Source organism: Falco peregrinus, chromosome 2, assembly GCF_023634155.1.
Source record: "Falco peregrinus isolate bFalPer1 chromosome 2, bFalPer1.pri, whole genome shotgun sequence".
NCBI lineage: Eukaryota > Metazoa > Chordata > Aves > Falconiformes > Falconidae > Falco > Falco peregrinus.
In genome coordinates, this window is record NC_073722.1 from 81,232,763 (window position 1) to 81,249,734 (window position 16,972).

General features: G+C 36.5%; 1 long non-coding RNA gene across 1 annotated transcript; it reads right to left on the reverse strand.

The window, feature by feature from the left end:
* Positions 1–159: 159 nt before the first annotated feature.
* Positions 160–15,210, reverse strand: LOC114010227 (uncharacterized). The gene is made up of 4 exons (XR_008745901.1): positions 12,745–15,210; positions 9,037–9,093; positions 5,643–5,776; positions 160–1,742 (listed from the first exon to the last, which is right to left on the reverse strand). It is a non-coding gene; the product is annotated as an uncharacterized LOC114010227 (long non-coding RNA).
* Between the last annotated feature and the right edge of the window lie 1,762 nt (positions 15,211–16,972).

A 16,972-nucleotide genomic window follows, 5' to 3' on the forward strand; every position in this document is an offset into this window, starting at 1 on the left:
CTACGGTTGCTGATATGCCATTGCACAGTCATGAAAGCCAAGAAGCCGTTCAGCCATGCCAGGAGACAGCAGTGCTAGCAGTAATAAAGCCAGCCTTTGCACTGGGCTTGCACAATGCCAGCACAGCGCCGTATTAATGGCTTCCAGATGGGAAATGATTCATGCCCTAGTGTAAAGTCAGCAGACGTGGCGCATATCTGTGAGCCTGAGAAGGCCAACATTCTATAGCTATATTCCCTCTGTAGGGAAGAATATGTCACGCCATTTTGCACTGATGCTTTCAATATAGAGTTCTGATAATAGCTGAAATGAAAGGACTTTTTTTTTTTTTTTCTTCTCTTTGCTTAGGCAATTACAAAAGCTTTTGGAGTTCTCATCCTTAAAGCGCATATGTTATGCTATGAACCAGTAACTGCTAAACATCAAGCCTTAAAGGATATACAGTATAATACTTACTAGCAAGATTAGGCAGCACTGGAAGAGAAGGCAGGACAACCAAGATAACGATTAATATCTTAATTATTGGAGGTAAAGTCCATAAAGCATGGAATGCTTGAAATTGTAGCAGAAATGGGGAGCCTCCTGTCGGAAAAGTACTACATTCTTCTGTAGCACCCAAATAAAGCTGATTTCTCTCTCCAAAGGGTTCCAGCTCTAGGTATATATGTCCAGATCATGTCTGTCTAAACAAACATTGATTTAATTGATTAAAAAAATTATTTATATAATTTTTGTGCCATACATTAAGAATTACTCAGAGCAGAAACTGTGCAAAGAATTGTGCATTCACACTCCTGGGCAAGCTGGAGCACAGCATAATTCCATCCTGTTTCTTAGCACATTATCATCTCTTTTGCACCAAATGTGACTGCCTGGGATCCTTTGTCAGCCTGTTATTGAATAAGTACTTCCAATAAAGGAATCACAAATGAGTTTGTGCAAACAGATTTGCAATATTTCTTTCTTCCAGGATGGAAAGAATGTATTTTATAACCACATTATCACTTTGACTTCCCTGGGCAAGCAGAAGGAATGGCATTTTACCCAGCCCTTTGTAGAAGCAGCAAGGATTGGCATCACTGCATTGGCAAAGTCAAGGGCACGGCAAGGTCACAGAGTGAAATGATGGAGGGGTGGGTAAACAGTGCCACAGCTGTGGGGGCTTTTCTTCTGCAGCTGAATCAGGTTTGGCCACAAAAACTGTGAAGGGAAAGGGAAAAAGGGAAAGGGAGCAAGAAAGGTTTGGTAGCATTCAAGTCTCTGTTAATTCTACCTTCATTAAATGAAGACATAACTCCCAAACACATGAATCTTCTTTCCTGTTGGGGATATAAACAACAGAAAATACGGGCTCCTCTTCAACTAGCATAACTAAGGAAACAGAAAATATTAGAACGGAGATGATATAATGTTACTTTTTCTGATGCACAAAATATTAACAATTTTCTTACGGTTCCTTCATTAGTTCAGTCAGTATGTATCCAAAGGAGTAATGAACATTCTGTGAACACGGATTTATTGTGTGTTATTTAGTTAATATATCCCTTCGCAAAAAATGAGAGCTATACTTCCACATGGATGTTGTTGAAATGTCAGTTAGTTCTAATTATGTAACACTCGGATGATTAAAATTTCATTTGCCCCTCTGTTCTTTGAATAGTCCTTCCACAGCTCTTACCATCATCTTTCTGGCTTCTGAAAGCATAATTAAATGTGCCTTTCAAAGAAGTTGTCTGTAAGTGCTAGAGACAAAAAAAAAAAAAAAGAAAAGAAAAGAAAAAAAATATTTAAGTTAAACATTTAATTTCTTTACAATATTCACTGTTGAATATCGTTCTGTTCTATTGATAAGTAACTGTGGGATTCAGTGAAAACATCATATAATCCACTTATTTCTTTTGCTAAGAAAAGGATTTGAAATGTTTTGAGATTTTAAAGTCACTATTTCAATGGCTGAATTGTCTAACCTTTTCATGTAATTTTGTGAAAGAAACATGAACCTCCTGGTGAGTTATACTAAATGAAAATGTCAACTGAAAAGTCACTGAAAACAAAATTTGTCTTATTCTCTTTTCACTGAAGCTAATAGAGGCTGCAATGTAAAATTAAATAAGAGGAAAGGAAGGGAAAGAAAAATAAAGGAAAACAAATACAATATTCTTTTCAAATATGGCTGAAGGCAAGCCATCTAAACGTGAAATTCAAGATGAGAAAGCTTTTGTTGATTTACTGAATTTGCATATCTGTCAGTTTTAAGCTTCCTAAAGCTCCCTAACTAAAATAGTGTATGACTGTGCTACCTGGAAAGGCATGGCAGCTTTTTAAAATTAAGCTGTCACTATGTTTCTATTCAGTTTCTCCCTGAATGATTCGATACTCAAATCCTAACCTCACTGATTGAGGGGAAAAAAAATAAATAAAAAAATTTCTGTTTGTAGCAGCTGCTACATTTCATTTCAATATTTAGCCAAGCAGTTTCTCCAGGATAAGATGGGTATTTTTAGAAGCTATTTTACATAAAAATGGATGCCATACGTTCTGTGAATCAGTTCAAGCTCTGTTTTGATAATTTATAAAAAAAATTACTGTCTTTTACCCGTATATTAAAAAAACGTAATTTCAAATGGTAGTAGTAAAAATCACCAGCTTCTATTCACTCTCTACTACATAAACTAAGGATTACCATTAAAAAAAAACCCACAAAACAAAACTAAACCAAAAAGAAAATTAAATGTCTTCAGCCTGAATAGAATATGAACTTCAATGGAATGAACATTCGCAGGGACAGCATTCACCTCTGCCCCAAAGCCATCATAACTTCAAGACTCACAAGTTTCACAACAGGACTATGTGAAAGAGCGATGTCAGCAAAGGCTTAACAGGTGCAAAAAAGTGCCTACACAACAGAACCCACCAAAGCAATCCAGTGAAGTTTAAGCAAAAGGTCAATCCTCTGACAAACTGTTTTTTGGAAGAACACTGAGCAACATGAATTGTTCCCAAGAGGTTCAACAAGGAATGATGGAAAACTTACTTGCTCAGCTTGCATGAGCATGCTAAACTACCTGCGTATAGCCTGGCTGACAGGAATTACTTTGACTTTTCTCATTAAACTCTTAATAGAGTTTCAGAGCTCGAACCCCCGGAGCACTTGAGAACTCCCACCATTTAGTCAGTATACACATAGCCAAGCATACAAGTATACTTTTACTCTTATACATATACAAGTATACATAGATACACTTATACTAGTATGCGTATACAAGAATAGCCAGCCACATGATTATTGTGTCACAAGCAGATTTTTCATAGGATCAAGCAGCCATCCAGCATTCAGTTCACACAAGTTAGGCAATTTTCAGCTGGCAGAGGCCCTTCCTTTAAAGCCCCTTCCCCTAAGAGATAGCTGTGCTAACTTTTAATTCCTGTTTTTCCTCCTCATATGACTGCTATACTCAAAAGCCTTTCTTTCCTTTGGATTCCCTGGCTACCTGGCACATCACCAGTCCATCCTAGCTGTCCCTGTATTGATTCATGGAAATGACTATGACAGTGTGATGTGACCAAGTTGTAGCTCCTACCTTGCCAGGGTGGGAAATGTGGTGCATATGCTCTTTCTTCCACCTTTAGAAGCATTGTTGGGAATCCTCTATTTTATTATACAGTAAATAGATGAAATTATGGATGGATACAAATCTTCTCAAACAGACTCAAGGAGATAACAGATTAATTTCTCATCTGGCAGTAGGTTACTATAGTGGGTTTTTTCAAACTTCTCAGAAAGATAAAACCACCTGTTTCTACAACTAAAACAACTCAAGAGAAAAAAATATCCTCAGTCTGCTGCATTTACAGTACAACCAACATGGGCACAGAGGTTTCAGAGAGGCTTAACAAAACAGAACAGATGGGTGAAGATCTGTGGCTGGCCAGTGAAAATTTGAGAATGTCCCCAACAAATACTCAAAAACTGAAGCAGAATTGAGGCTGTGCTTTTTGCATACATCACTTTTACACTGCCAGCCACCTATTAAGTGAAAGAGCAGGCCATAATTACCAAAAAATGGGGTTTTCTATGCTTTTGGCCCCAGCTGTATCCCACTAAAGACAGAAAAGGGGGGACCCCACAGAGTGGAACTTCGGGGTGAGGTGGTCCCTGCATCCTAACACAAAAAAAAAAAAAGAGACACTGCGTTCCTTGAGGGTCAGCAAAGTACGTTTGAAAAGCAGACATTCTTGAGAAATTGCACTAGGAAAGATGCACAAGAGAGATTGGAAAGCAAAGGTGTAGCAGAAAGATTGAGGAGCTGAGGAAAGATATGCTTTTCAGTCTGTAGCAAGCCCTTCAATAAATTTCAAGGGCCTGGACTATTCTTCACACATATCCAAACCACACATTCCTGCGCTCTTAGCTCTTGATTATAAATACAACTTTCATACTTTCTTAATGTCAAGTAGCTATTGCTTTAGGCAAAGAAGTACTTAACATTATTCTTGAGCATTTGAAATTTAGTGTAAGGGGGAAAAAATAACCTAAGTTGTTTTTTTTTAATTTCCAGCCCTGTTTAGAGTAAACATCAGTTGTCTCATCAGATGCTATTATGAGGAAGAATGTACTCTAAGTGCACAGATGTGGATCGTGGAAACAAATTAGGCCTAAAAGATTTTTTTTTCTTCTTTTCATAAAAAGCACTAAAAGGAACAAGACTGAATTATGCACTGATTTTAATAACAAACAATACTGGATGACATTTTTCACTTGACAGAGTGGAATTTCTTCCCAACTGTTATTATTTTAGCCTGTGGTTTTCAGAAAGCATTAACCCCCTAGTAACTTCTATGTCTTCTGGCTGGATTAAAGTGCAAAAGAACTTGACTTGAATGAATGCGCAGTACTGCCCTACCCTCCTTTAATTTAAAAATTTTAAAATACTGAAATTCTCAAAAGTATATGCTGTAGGTAATTTGGTTTGCTGTCTTTGTTTTCACCTGAATTCTATGGAGGAAAAGGAAATGTTATAAAAAGCCTTAAAGGCTTACATATTTCACAGCTGGATACCACAGACTAACAGGAATGTCTTTCTAAGCTAATCATTCTTTTCTGAACAAGCTCAAGATACTGCTTTTATTCTGAGATAATAGCCATCGCCATTTCCTGCATATAGGAAACTACAATGTTTATAGCAGGTATCACAGATATAAAAGGCTTACCCTAATCAGAAACTCTCAGAATAAAATAGGTCAAGCAGCAAAACAACTCCCAGTGAGGGCTTCTGCCACATTTCCCCCAGGGGAAAGGCTCTGGAAGCTGAAGCATGAGGCGAAAGACTCCCTGGAATTTTTGGAGGCACACCAGGGACAGAAGCACCACTGTTCCCAGTAACACAAATGCTGTCTATCCTTACCAGCAAGGTCACCAACCCAAAAGGGTGCTTCCCTGCTAGGAGACGGCTGTGTGTGAGGAACGATGGTGGTTTATATTAGTTTGATTTCAATTTTTGTCTAGGAGGATTTGCCCAATCCTTCACTCCTTTCTCACCTGCAGTTGGTTGGTTGTTCAACTGTATCAGCCACCCCGAACATAACAGAAATCCAAAGATTCTAGTTCATGAAAAACCCACAAGCTTCCCACTTCTACTTACCTGCATTCTTTTATCTCTGGGGCTCAGATAGCGGTTTGGTTCACATTGAAGCGTATGGCATTTATCAGGGACAGCAAAGCTTGCAGGTACCAGCATTCTCCACATGAAATCTCCACTGCATAAGAGGTTTATCTCTGAACAGGGTTCGAAAAGGAGAGCAAACTGATCAAAAGTCTGATGATTATCAAAGTATAAAAGCAAAGCAATAGTGAGGTAGGAAAAATAAATAGGGGGAGTGGAAGTGGGAGGAGAAATTGAATGCAAGTACATCCCAACTTGAGGCTCCTAGATTTGCAAGTTTACAGTCTTATAACTGGAAATGCAATTGATATTTTATTAGCATTGTTATAAAATAATCATACTGTTATAAACAATACTGTTCTAAAATAACAGTTAAAATTACAAATTAAGAAAATATCTTATAGGATTTATATGATTAGCAGTAGTTTCAACAGTAATTGGATCTTTCCTTTATCATCCCAACACAGGTGAGAAGAGCACAGTGTATTAATGATTTCACAGCTCCCTTCTAAGAAGTTGGCACAATAGTATTATCTAAATCATCTTACTTTATTTTGCGTGTTACTATTTGTTGTGACAATTACTCCTTTACATACAGTCCATTAAAAAGACATAATGGAATTTTGGGGGAGATGTTTTGTTGGTTGTTTTCGGTGGGGGGTGGTGATTTGTTTGGGGTTTTTTTTGTTTTCTTGTTCATTTCAGGGTTTTTTTTAGAGGTAGGGTAAAAGGAGAAAACAGATAGTTAGAACAAGAAAGAAGCATTTTAGAGAAAATGCCTTTCCTCAATCCTGTTCTTTCCCCAGAGTTGAAAGTATGCTGATACACATGAAAGGGAATTTGTTCTTTCATGAAGGGTAGACAAACAGTCTGCAAATACTAACAAAATTACCTTCAGTCATTCATCAATTCTCACAAATACTGGAACCAAAAAACATGTTAAAAAAACCAACAGTAAAAACAAAGTTCCATGTCGGAAAACATGTCATAAACAGCTGAAAGGAGGTTGAATTCCTAATTGTGCTAATTGTCCCATTAAAACTAGGCTCAAAATACTAAGTGAGCTAACTGTGCCATCAAAAACAAATTCTTCCATATTACATTCATCCTTAATAGAAATCTTCCATGTAATTTTCAATATTAGGAAGATTATTTTTCATCATACTCCACAGTTCTGAAATATGTAAATAGCTGTATTCAACTCTGTGGATATTTACAATGATTTATTTACAAATAAATAGGCAATAACAATAACATTTCATCTGGTGTTCTGATAATAAGGGAATAATTCACAGGATACAACTCTATTGGCCCAAGAAAATTGCACGGTAACCGATGTTTCCAGTAATCAATGTTTGTTGCAATTTTCATCCTGCACATTTGCTGTATACAAGCCCTGTACCCTCCTTCACCTTTGTGTAGGGATTGTACTGCTATAAGCAGTTTACTCACTGCAGGTCAGAGACAACACATTACATGTAGTTCATATGCCATTAAAGAAACCTCTACGTTTAGATGACCTCTGGGCAAAGAGGACATTTCTCTTGTTTGATCTTCATTTCTGATGACCACCCCGCAGGAATGACCCAGTACTCCTGAAGCATTCAACCTGTTTTCTTAGAACTGCCTAAATTCTCTGCTCACATAGACTATTCTTATGCCTTTAGCTATGACAAACAGATTTGCATTCAAAAGACAGCTTCTTATTCAGGAAAAGTGGGAAATCACTCTTTGTTCTCGTTTTGCCCGAGTTTGGGCATAACTGATGAATTAATGTATTTTCTATTAGTTCCCTACTGTGTAACTACAAGACATAACTATGTTCATAATATTAAAGTGACAGATCATTAAGATTGCAGCCTGCTCCAAGAAACCTTACTCCTAACAGTTCAACAGTATAAAAACAGGTATTCCTTGTAGGTGCCCTGCCCTTCTTAGCTGCGCTGACTGCAAATTTCCAAAAAAGAACCAGCAATTCTCTAGATTATTTCATTGGATTCATTACCAAGTTAGCTATTTGTATCTAATTCAACAGGATTTGTGGCTTTTTCCACCATCCTTTGAAAATTCCAACATCTACTAGGGGTAAAAGTAGATGAACAGACTGGGTTTTTTTATTTTTTATTTAAACAGGGGATGGATTTGATCCCTTAATTATATTATAAAACTATCATCTTGGTTTATCTTTTTTACAATATTAGGTGATTTTGTTAGCAGATTAACATTTCAGTATGGAAATATATCCTGTTCTATCACACAATTAGAAATTAATTTTGTATATGGGATTTTTATTGCTTAGTGGTCATTTTCTTGGAACAAGCCCCTGCTGTATGCTGGGGCTTAGTATGTCATTACAAGCTCAAGCAGAAAAAGAATTTTCACACTCTGACTGCTGCAGTACTGTATCTCAATTCCCATAACAATGGTGGCAAGAAATCTTGTAAACATACTTTTTTAAATATACCTCATTCCAGAACAGAATGAACAACTGGGGATTTTGGGTTTGGGGGTTTTGGCTAAAATGAAGAAACCCCATTACTTAATATTCTTCCATATTTCTAAGAATTTCTTTTTCACACAGTCCTTTCTCAAGTAAAACACAATTAAGTCAATTACTATTAACAAAAGCATTGCTCTCAACAATGCTAAACATTGCTTCTCCAAACAGCATCATTCTTCTGCAACTTTGCTTCTCTGGTTTTCAGAATCTTCTGTCTAATCAGATGTTTACTTTCAAAAATGCACAACGTAGTCATCTCTGCTTATTGCCTCAGTGAGAATTTTGGGATCTTGGAGAAGTCATTGCAGCAAGAGTACTGGTAATGAAAACTCACTAAACATTTTGGAATATTTTTATGTCCTAGTGAGAAACAGCATAGCCTTTTTAGTCACTTGATGGCAGCATTTGCAAGGCACACTCAAAAGTTTTCCTGCCATGTGAAAAAAATTATCCTTAACTTGAGCTTCATCACTCAGCTATAAAAAGCACTGTTGCTCTGTCTGATAAAGCTGTGTTTTATACCAGTAAATTTTAAAAAAAAACTAAAAATGTTTTGTGACCAGTAGCATTATGGACCAACAACATTAACAACATTTACTTTGAGTTCTGGTGGGTTGCTTTAAAAAACATATGTTGCAAAATCTTAGCTAATGACCCGATTTAAATATTTTTTTCCCCTCTGAATCTGTAAGATAGAAATACACTCTTGAGAGGCTGCAGCTTCCAGTATTATGTCATTCCCACTTCTGTTGCTTTTACAGCTCCAACACCAAGCTGTAGGATGACTCGCTTCCCTGGGGACCTCCTGGCCCTGTTCTCCCCAGCCACCAAAGGCAAAGTGCTGCCCTACTGAGGTGCTTAAAACCAGTTTACCATTTTCAGAAGTGTTTGTGTTTCCCTTTTCTTTTTTCTGCAAACCGTTTCAGAAATCTGTAGTAAACAGGGAACAAAGCCAGTGTTACTTTGAAATACAAAAATATTTATGTGTTCTTGACTTTTGCCCATATCAGATACACATATAGATATTAGAATAATAAGCATATATAAGTAAATGTTTGTGTATAAATTTAACATTTTTTTAATCTAGAGAAGTTGCTAACAAAATAATTTATGAACTACTATAATAAAAGTAGGATTTGGTAAATTCAGATAAAATAATGTAAACTAGAGCTTGGATAGACTGAATTTATTCAATCTCACAAAATTCAAATTTAAATTTGTCCCAGATTCTGCAGGTCTCACTGAGAAAAGTAAAATCAGTGGAGCTCTTCCAAGTTCACAACTTTCCTGATTCCTATGTAATGAAACATACCTATAAATTTACCTAAGTTATGAGAAATAGTCCAGTATAACCTACTAGAAGTTTATGAAGTCCCTGTTAAAGAAGCAAGAACTGGAAAGGTCAAAAATTGCAGCATTTCAGCTTTACAACTAAGCACACAAATCTTAAAGACATTCACCCTAACAAAAACAGAGCCTCACAAACTTGAATCTGAAACATAATGGCAAAGCTGCTGCAGAGCAGTAACATTAATCTATTTTTTTTTTCATAACAGGGTTCTTTTAAAATAAAGAATCAAGCAGTACAAATCAACTACAGCATTCAAAGCCCAGAATATTTTATATCATCTTGTCATTTTATTGCAGAAGAAAAGACTGGAAAGCAGTACTTTTACAACCTTAATAGAATACTTCCAACCCCAGTTAAACTTGTTGCCACACATGACTATTAGTTCAAGTTTTAAAAGGTAAATAAAAATTGAATCACAAGAAAAAGAATAGTCGCAAACAACTAATGCATTGGTGAACAATGTCTGTCCTTCCCTTACCTTATACAGATGCTGAGAACCTGTAAAAATTATTAGCTATGATCACTCCTGCTTGTCAATAAATCAGGCATTCAAGACCAGCTGCATTACCCTATGAAAACATCATCATCTGAAGCACTGTACAACACCCACTGAACATTAAACTTCATTCTAATTTTCACTTCAGCATAAAACTTTTTTTTTTTCCTTTTAGGTTGAGGACATCTTGGCTGTTATCTGAATACTAATATTCATAATATAAAACCAGAGAGGTTAAAGGCTGGGAAACTTCAAAACAAAGCAAGTGAGGAACTAGATGGGTCCAGGGGAATAGAGCCAAACACAGGTCACACTAGAATCATCTCTTTGGCCCATCATTTCTTTGGCCCCCAATCATTTTTGTGGTCCATGCAAAAATAGGTTGGGTGGTCCTCTGTCAGACCTGGGATGGGCTCCCTGCACCCTTTCTGACAGCACCTTCATGTGGCACCAAGCACCACAGGCAAGAAACCAATGTAGGTGCCAAGCCAGACTTCCAAAAAACTCAAGAAGCCAGGAATTACATCACACCATGAGTGCTATGTTTTAGGCACATGACAAAGAATGTGATCACAAATGAGGCCCAAGGAAGGCAGATTCTAGGTAAAAGAGCTGACAATTCTGGTGCAAGACTGGGCGCTTCCTCAGGAGCGGGAATTGGGTTGAAGCCAGCACGAGGAAAAAAGCACAAACGCAGCAACCAACAAGCGGCAAGCTGGGCAGCCTACAGCAACACCTTCTGATAAAGACAGCTCATTGTTACCACTGAGGTGTGGCTACAGTGGCCTTCAACAGCACACGCAACTCTGACAGCTTTTAAAGCAGGCTCAGAACAAATATCATATGAAATGGTTTGCACACAAGCTGCCCTTAATCACCACGTTCATCCAGAACATGGTACTTTCTCCAGGTTGGCCATGTGTCCAGCCACTTTCATTGTACCTGTGAACCCAGAAGACAAACTCTACCATCTCCTTCAGATCCCCAGGAGAAGGATTTTTCCATCACCTCTGGGGCTGCTGTGGCTCTTCCCCACATGCTCACAGTGAAAGTTGAACTGCTTCAGGAAAAACTAATATTTACCAAATCACATCAAAGTCCCTGTGGGTACCACAGACTGATGCCTTGATAGTGCATAGTGACCCTTATGTTTCAAATCTATTGCGAACAACTAAATAGCTGTTCCTCAGAGATATTTATTTAGTATATCCCATTTACAGATGTATTATGGGAAGTGGCACTACTTAATGTAAAATCCACAAGATATTTCTACATTTAATTACTGTTTTCTAAACCGCGTATGAGTACACTTATGCAAATAACACTCCTTATATAACTTAATGTCTCAATTCAGCAAAATACAGAGGCATGTGTTAGCTACTGAAGTTGCTAAACTGAGCTACAATCCAGAGGTGGGGAGGCTCTCACAGTGAGATAAGAACACTCAATTTGCAGTAAGCACTCTGAAAGATCGGTTCTCTTAGTTATGAAAATCTTAGGATTTTGTTGCTTTCTTTTATTGAAAGAGAAAGGGACACTATATTGTTTCAGGAAAAAGCCTAAGGGCAGTCTGTTCTTCCAAAGAGGTTTCATCCCTTAAATCTATTTGTTTTTCCAAAGCTGCCCTATCCTTTCTCAAAGGTTGATGGTGATATCATTTGGGCTTAGAAAATACAGTATTACCATTACTTTGATTTTCAAGGGCAATATTCCTTTTTTCTTCCAATTAAATAAAGGTCTCAAACATGTTATGGGTTTATTTTTATATACCTAAATTAAAATAGAAATAAACACAAAGTAACTCTTCATGAAGCATGTTAAGGTTGCAATCAAATGTCAAGAAGACCAAAATTAAGATTATTTATAGAGTTGGAAGTAAACTTCTCTTTTGCAATCTAAAAATAGAGTCTCATCAATTAAAATTTTAAATTTCTGACTATACTTGGCTGGTGTATATATTTTTCCTTCAAATCTTGTTTCTCCTATTTCCTTCCTCTTTTCTTGGAAAAACACTGTTTCCTACCTCTACAATTTCCTGTCTGTCACAGTTAATGTCAATGACCTACACCTGCTGCACTCACGCCTTAGGAAATTCAGTACCTTTGGAAATTTCTGACATTTAGTATCAGAGTTTGGTAATAAGACAGGATGCTCAGGTTTTATCTGGTTCCTGAAAGAGAAGGATATCTTCCACTCTGAGGTGTTCCTAAGGTTTATCACAACTAGCAAGATTTACACGCTACCAGAACAATCTTGCTTTCCCCTTCCAGCAGATTAGAAAAAGAAAACAGTTATACTGAGACCCTGATTTATTCTGTTACAAAAGAGCATTTACATTAACAGAATGGATACCTTTGTTACCTTTATTGTTGTGGGTGATCTGTTTATCTAGATTATATTATTTATTTATACGGCCAAGATAACACTGAAGAAAATACATGGCTTTTCAATACAACTACAAAAACCCTACCTGTTTTTTCCAGGTGTTTATGAAAAAAATAAAGGATTAACTTAATTAAAGCTCTGTCATATTCTAGTGGAAAGCTAATACAATTCACTATCATACTATGTTATTTCCAATAAAAGGAAAATGAGTATTTGGAGAACTGGAATACATGAAAATGTAGAGCTTCTAAAGTTGGCAACAAACAAACAAAAAAAATTGAATCTACAGGTGCTTGGAAATGCTAAAGAGCAGTACTTAAAGCATGCAAGTTAGTCATGATCCCATTACCTTTGCAAATTAGCTGTCAGTCTTTACTATAAGCTGTAAGAAGTAATTTGCTTGCACAATCGCTATTGAGTTAAAGTCTGTCCAAACCTTAAAAAAAAATATCCATAAGTCATCATTCCCAGCATATATAAATCAATATATACTTGATCAGTAGTCATTTATCTTACATTTTTGAAAGAAATTATTTTGAACTGATGGAACATTCTGCTACTTAGATTCAATAAGTATCAGGCTGAACTTTCTTTAGTAAAAAGTTTAATTTAAACTTGGCTCTGGACCAGATGACCTCTGGAGATTTAATCCAACAGAAATTATTCTATGATTTAAATAATGTTCTTTGTATTTCTTGCTTAAGTCAGCCTGGGGATGATTGACTGAATAATTTTTTTTATGAGATCAGTTTTGCCAGACTACCTAGTTAAAATACTACGTGTTGAAAAAATGCTTAAACTTCAAGGCCTTTTTTAAAAACAAAAACACAACAAAACAACCAACAACAACAACAACAGACATGATGTTAAATGTTTCAGGCCATTAGTTAAAGGTAAGTCAAGGGTTTTAAAACAGCACAAAGAACTATGAAATATTTCACTTTAGCAGTAAGAACAGTTTAGCAAACCGTTCCCAGACACTACGAAATACAAGAAAAGAAGTTAATGTGGGAAATAAAGATGTACTGAGCATACTAAAAACCCTTTTAGATGCAGTAAAGCATATTCCAGTGTAACATGAACTATGTAAAAGCCTCACAGAATTCTAGGTGCTTGGAGAACAACAGCAAGTATGTTTTCCTTCTGACATCTATATGAAACATTTTAATTGAAATGAACTGATAAATATCCACACTCTAAGTGTAGATTCTCTTGTATGAGACCAGTAAAATGTCTAAAGACAAAGTTTAGAACCTCTAGGCTGAAGCTCATCGATGTAGTTACTTCTCACAGAAAAATAATACTGAACCTACAATTACATCTAGTCTGCTTTATCAAGTAGAAATAAAACCAGCCAAAACGTATATATTTTAATGTAATTTGGTGAAAAAACAAAGCTTGAAAAATAGGTTCTCTGACTAGAAAAACTGAAATGTGTGGAGCATTTTGCTATATATGATTATGTTTATTAGAAATCAAGAAAATGTTTTTAAGATCTCCACAGATTTTCAAGATGTTATGAAAAACATGAAATGTATTTCACTAAGCATGAAGAATTCTTCCCCAGAAGTAACATTCACCAGATCACAGGATAATTGAGGTTGGAAGGACCTCAGGAGACCTCTAGTCCAACCTTATGCTCAAAAGATGCTTAAAACCCTCTTTAAGTAGCACATCACAGTACAGCTTCACATAAGGATAACAGCAGTATTGAAAACTCAACTGCAGAAATAAGCTGAAAAGCCATTTCATCTTCATCCATAAAGCTTGCTCTGCAATGGCAGATCCATACCAAGACCAGCAATTGTTTCACTAATGCCACTCATAATACTCAGGCTGGGAAGTTACTCTATGGAGGAAGCAGGGTGGGGGAGGAAAAATAAAAAAAGGAACCCCAGACATTTTTAATACAACTCTGTGTTTGTCACTAAAGCTTCAAAGAAAGGAAATCCATTGAGCTAAACCTGAAAACAATACACATTTACATATGACTTAGGTATCTATCAGGGAAGGGCACGAGGTTTAAAGTACCTTGAACTCTAAAGTATCTTATGTAGTCCCCCATGTGAAGCTGAATTCTGACAGTGTTGCTGCAATTGAATTGCATTTCGTTCCCATTGCTGAGCTAAAATTCTGAGGTATTATTTAGTGTAACAGCATCATATTCTTATCCAAAATTTCCATAGTACATTATGCAAATATAGATATTTTAATTTTCCATTTTGAAAAGTTGTGTGCATATCACAGGACAAAATGAGAAATTTCAATTTTACTCAGGTCTCAAGCTGCTCCTTGCACAGGATTTTTCACTGTTCATATATTGCACACTTCTCTCCAGTAGAGTAATTATCTGAGCTCAGGTTTTTTAAAGGAATTGGTCACCAAAGAAAACAGTGAAGACATGAAAGTGCCAGCATCATAAACACTTAATTTACATTTACACAAAAATGTAAAATTGATTTACAGTTACTTTTTTTGATACTTGCTTAAGAAGCAACACAACAATATATCCTTTGAATAGAAGTACAGCTCAAAGATTTCTTACTAATTTATTTATAAGAAGTTAATATTCTCAAATCTGTAGCATTTGCATTGTTTTCTACCACCACAGAATTTAGGCATTATATAGAGACCTTTAATTCAATTTTCCCATTAAAAAGCCCTTTAAATTTTCCTCTTTCTTTCTTCTTTAGGTGTTGTATTTTTGCATCATAGACACACAATTTTTGCATTTTCAGCCCACTTTAGTAGATGGGGGAGAAAAAAAAAAAAGTCAATAGACGGACACTGTCTTCCAGAAATATCATGTGTTCTACAGGAATTTTAATTTTTATTTCAAACCTGATCTTCTTCAATGTTTCTATCATCTCAGTTTTCTGGAGACAGATATAAATGAGAAGGTAAGATTCATACGAGGAAGTACCTCACCTGGAGGGGCTTTCAGAAGTGGTTGACTGAAAAGAATTGAAAAGTGAAATTGAGCAGAATGCTTTTCTTATATTCATGGACTAGCTAAGATTATTCACACACTCCGTTACAAACTATTTAAGTTATCATATGACACTCCAAATGACTCTTAACTACAATTACATGAATGTTTTGCACATCTACATACTGGTTTACTTTACAAATACTAAGAAAACACTCATTCGTAGTTTGTAGAAGAAAATACTTTGTTACTCTCATAGTCATCATTATTGAAAATGAAACAGATTACTACAAGCTTTAGAGTGTGTGTTGGACCCCATATCCAATGCATGAAACCACCAAAACTGTAGGATACATCTGTGGAAACTACCTCATAGTAGACTTACCTCACACGCACAGGTCTGTTGTAGGCCTTACCATTTACAAGAGGAGTCAGCTGTACTGAACATATACCATGAACACACATATAGCATGCACACAGTAACCGCTACAGTAGGACTCAGGATCCCCTGGAAAAAAAAATAAAAATAGGAAAGAACATTAATAGATTTTGTGAGACTGCAAGGAATGACCATTCATGAACTTCTCTGCCATTGTGCTATTGCCTCACTGAGCTAGCTGCTGTTCCACCCTGAAAGCAGCTTTGCAGGGAAATGAGATGTGAAGGGTCATATAATGAGATGATTTCCACAGTGGATTTGTGATCCTGTGGTCCTTATACATTTGACTAAAGCTCATGGGACCATAAATCCACTATGTCTTATTTTTATCATGACAGAAAAAAAAAGCTGACTAAACCAAGATCTCCTACCAGGAGCAGGGAAGGGTGAAGAGAGACAGACAGACCAGAAAAAGGAAGGCTTGCAGTAGTCTGATATTGCTGCAAATTCCATTATTAGATCATGGGCACCAGTAATAACCCACATTACAGAAACAAAAGCCTACCCTGCTTTGCATCACAGTAACTTTTCTGTTCACATTATGCCAATCTGTCACCTGTTTACAACACACCTGACTTTAGTCTGGAACGGCTGAGTCACTACAGTATCTTTCTCAAATGGCCATCTGAAAATTCCACCAATAAAGGAAATTACTTCAAGCTGCATTTTTTTCTAGTGGCCAATGACCTCTTCACAACAGCATGGTATATGCTTTTGAATGATGTCCTCTGTAACACTCACAGGGACTCTCACCGATAAGGTGGTTTAGGCTGTATGACAGAAATTCCCAGACCTGTGCATATTTTCTTCCAGATTTAAAATAATGCAAAACAATCCACATTTTCTAAGCACAATAATTCTAATTCTGTGTAAGAAGCTGAAAGGTTAACATTTGATTTTTTGCTCACTTCACTATCTTGCTAAGGCATGTTCTAAAGATTCTGTATGTCTTTCATAGTGCTACCCAGCCATATAACAGGAGAAGAATCCATCTCTAAATCCTTGGCTAGAGTCATGAACAACTCTGCAGTTTGTCTACCAGGTAGGCAAAACAAAACTTTCAGGAATTGAGAAAAAATGCTCCAGAACAGTCCCCTTCAGCCTTGAAAGTAAACGGAGCATTTGTCTTCACATCACAAATCATTTGTAATGCCTTTAGTTCTCTGACAGTTCGTTAGCCTTATCTGTTCTATCATTTTGGGCTCAGCT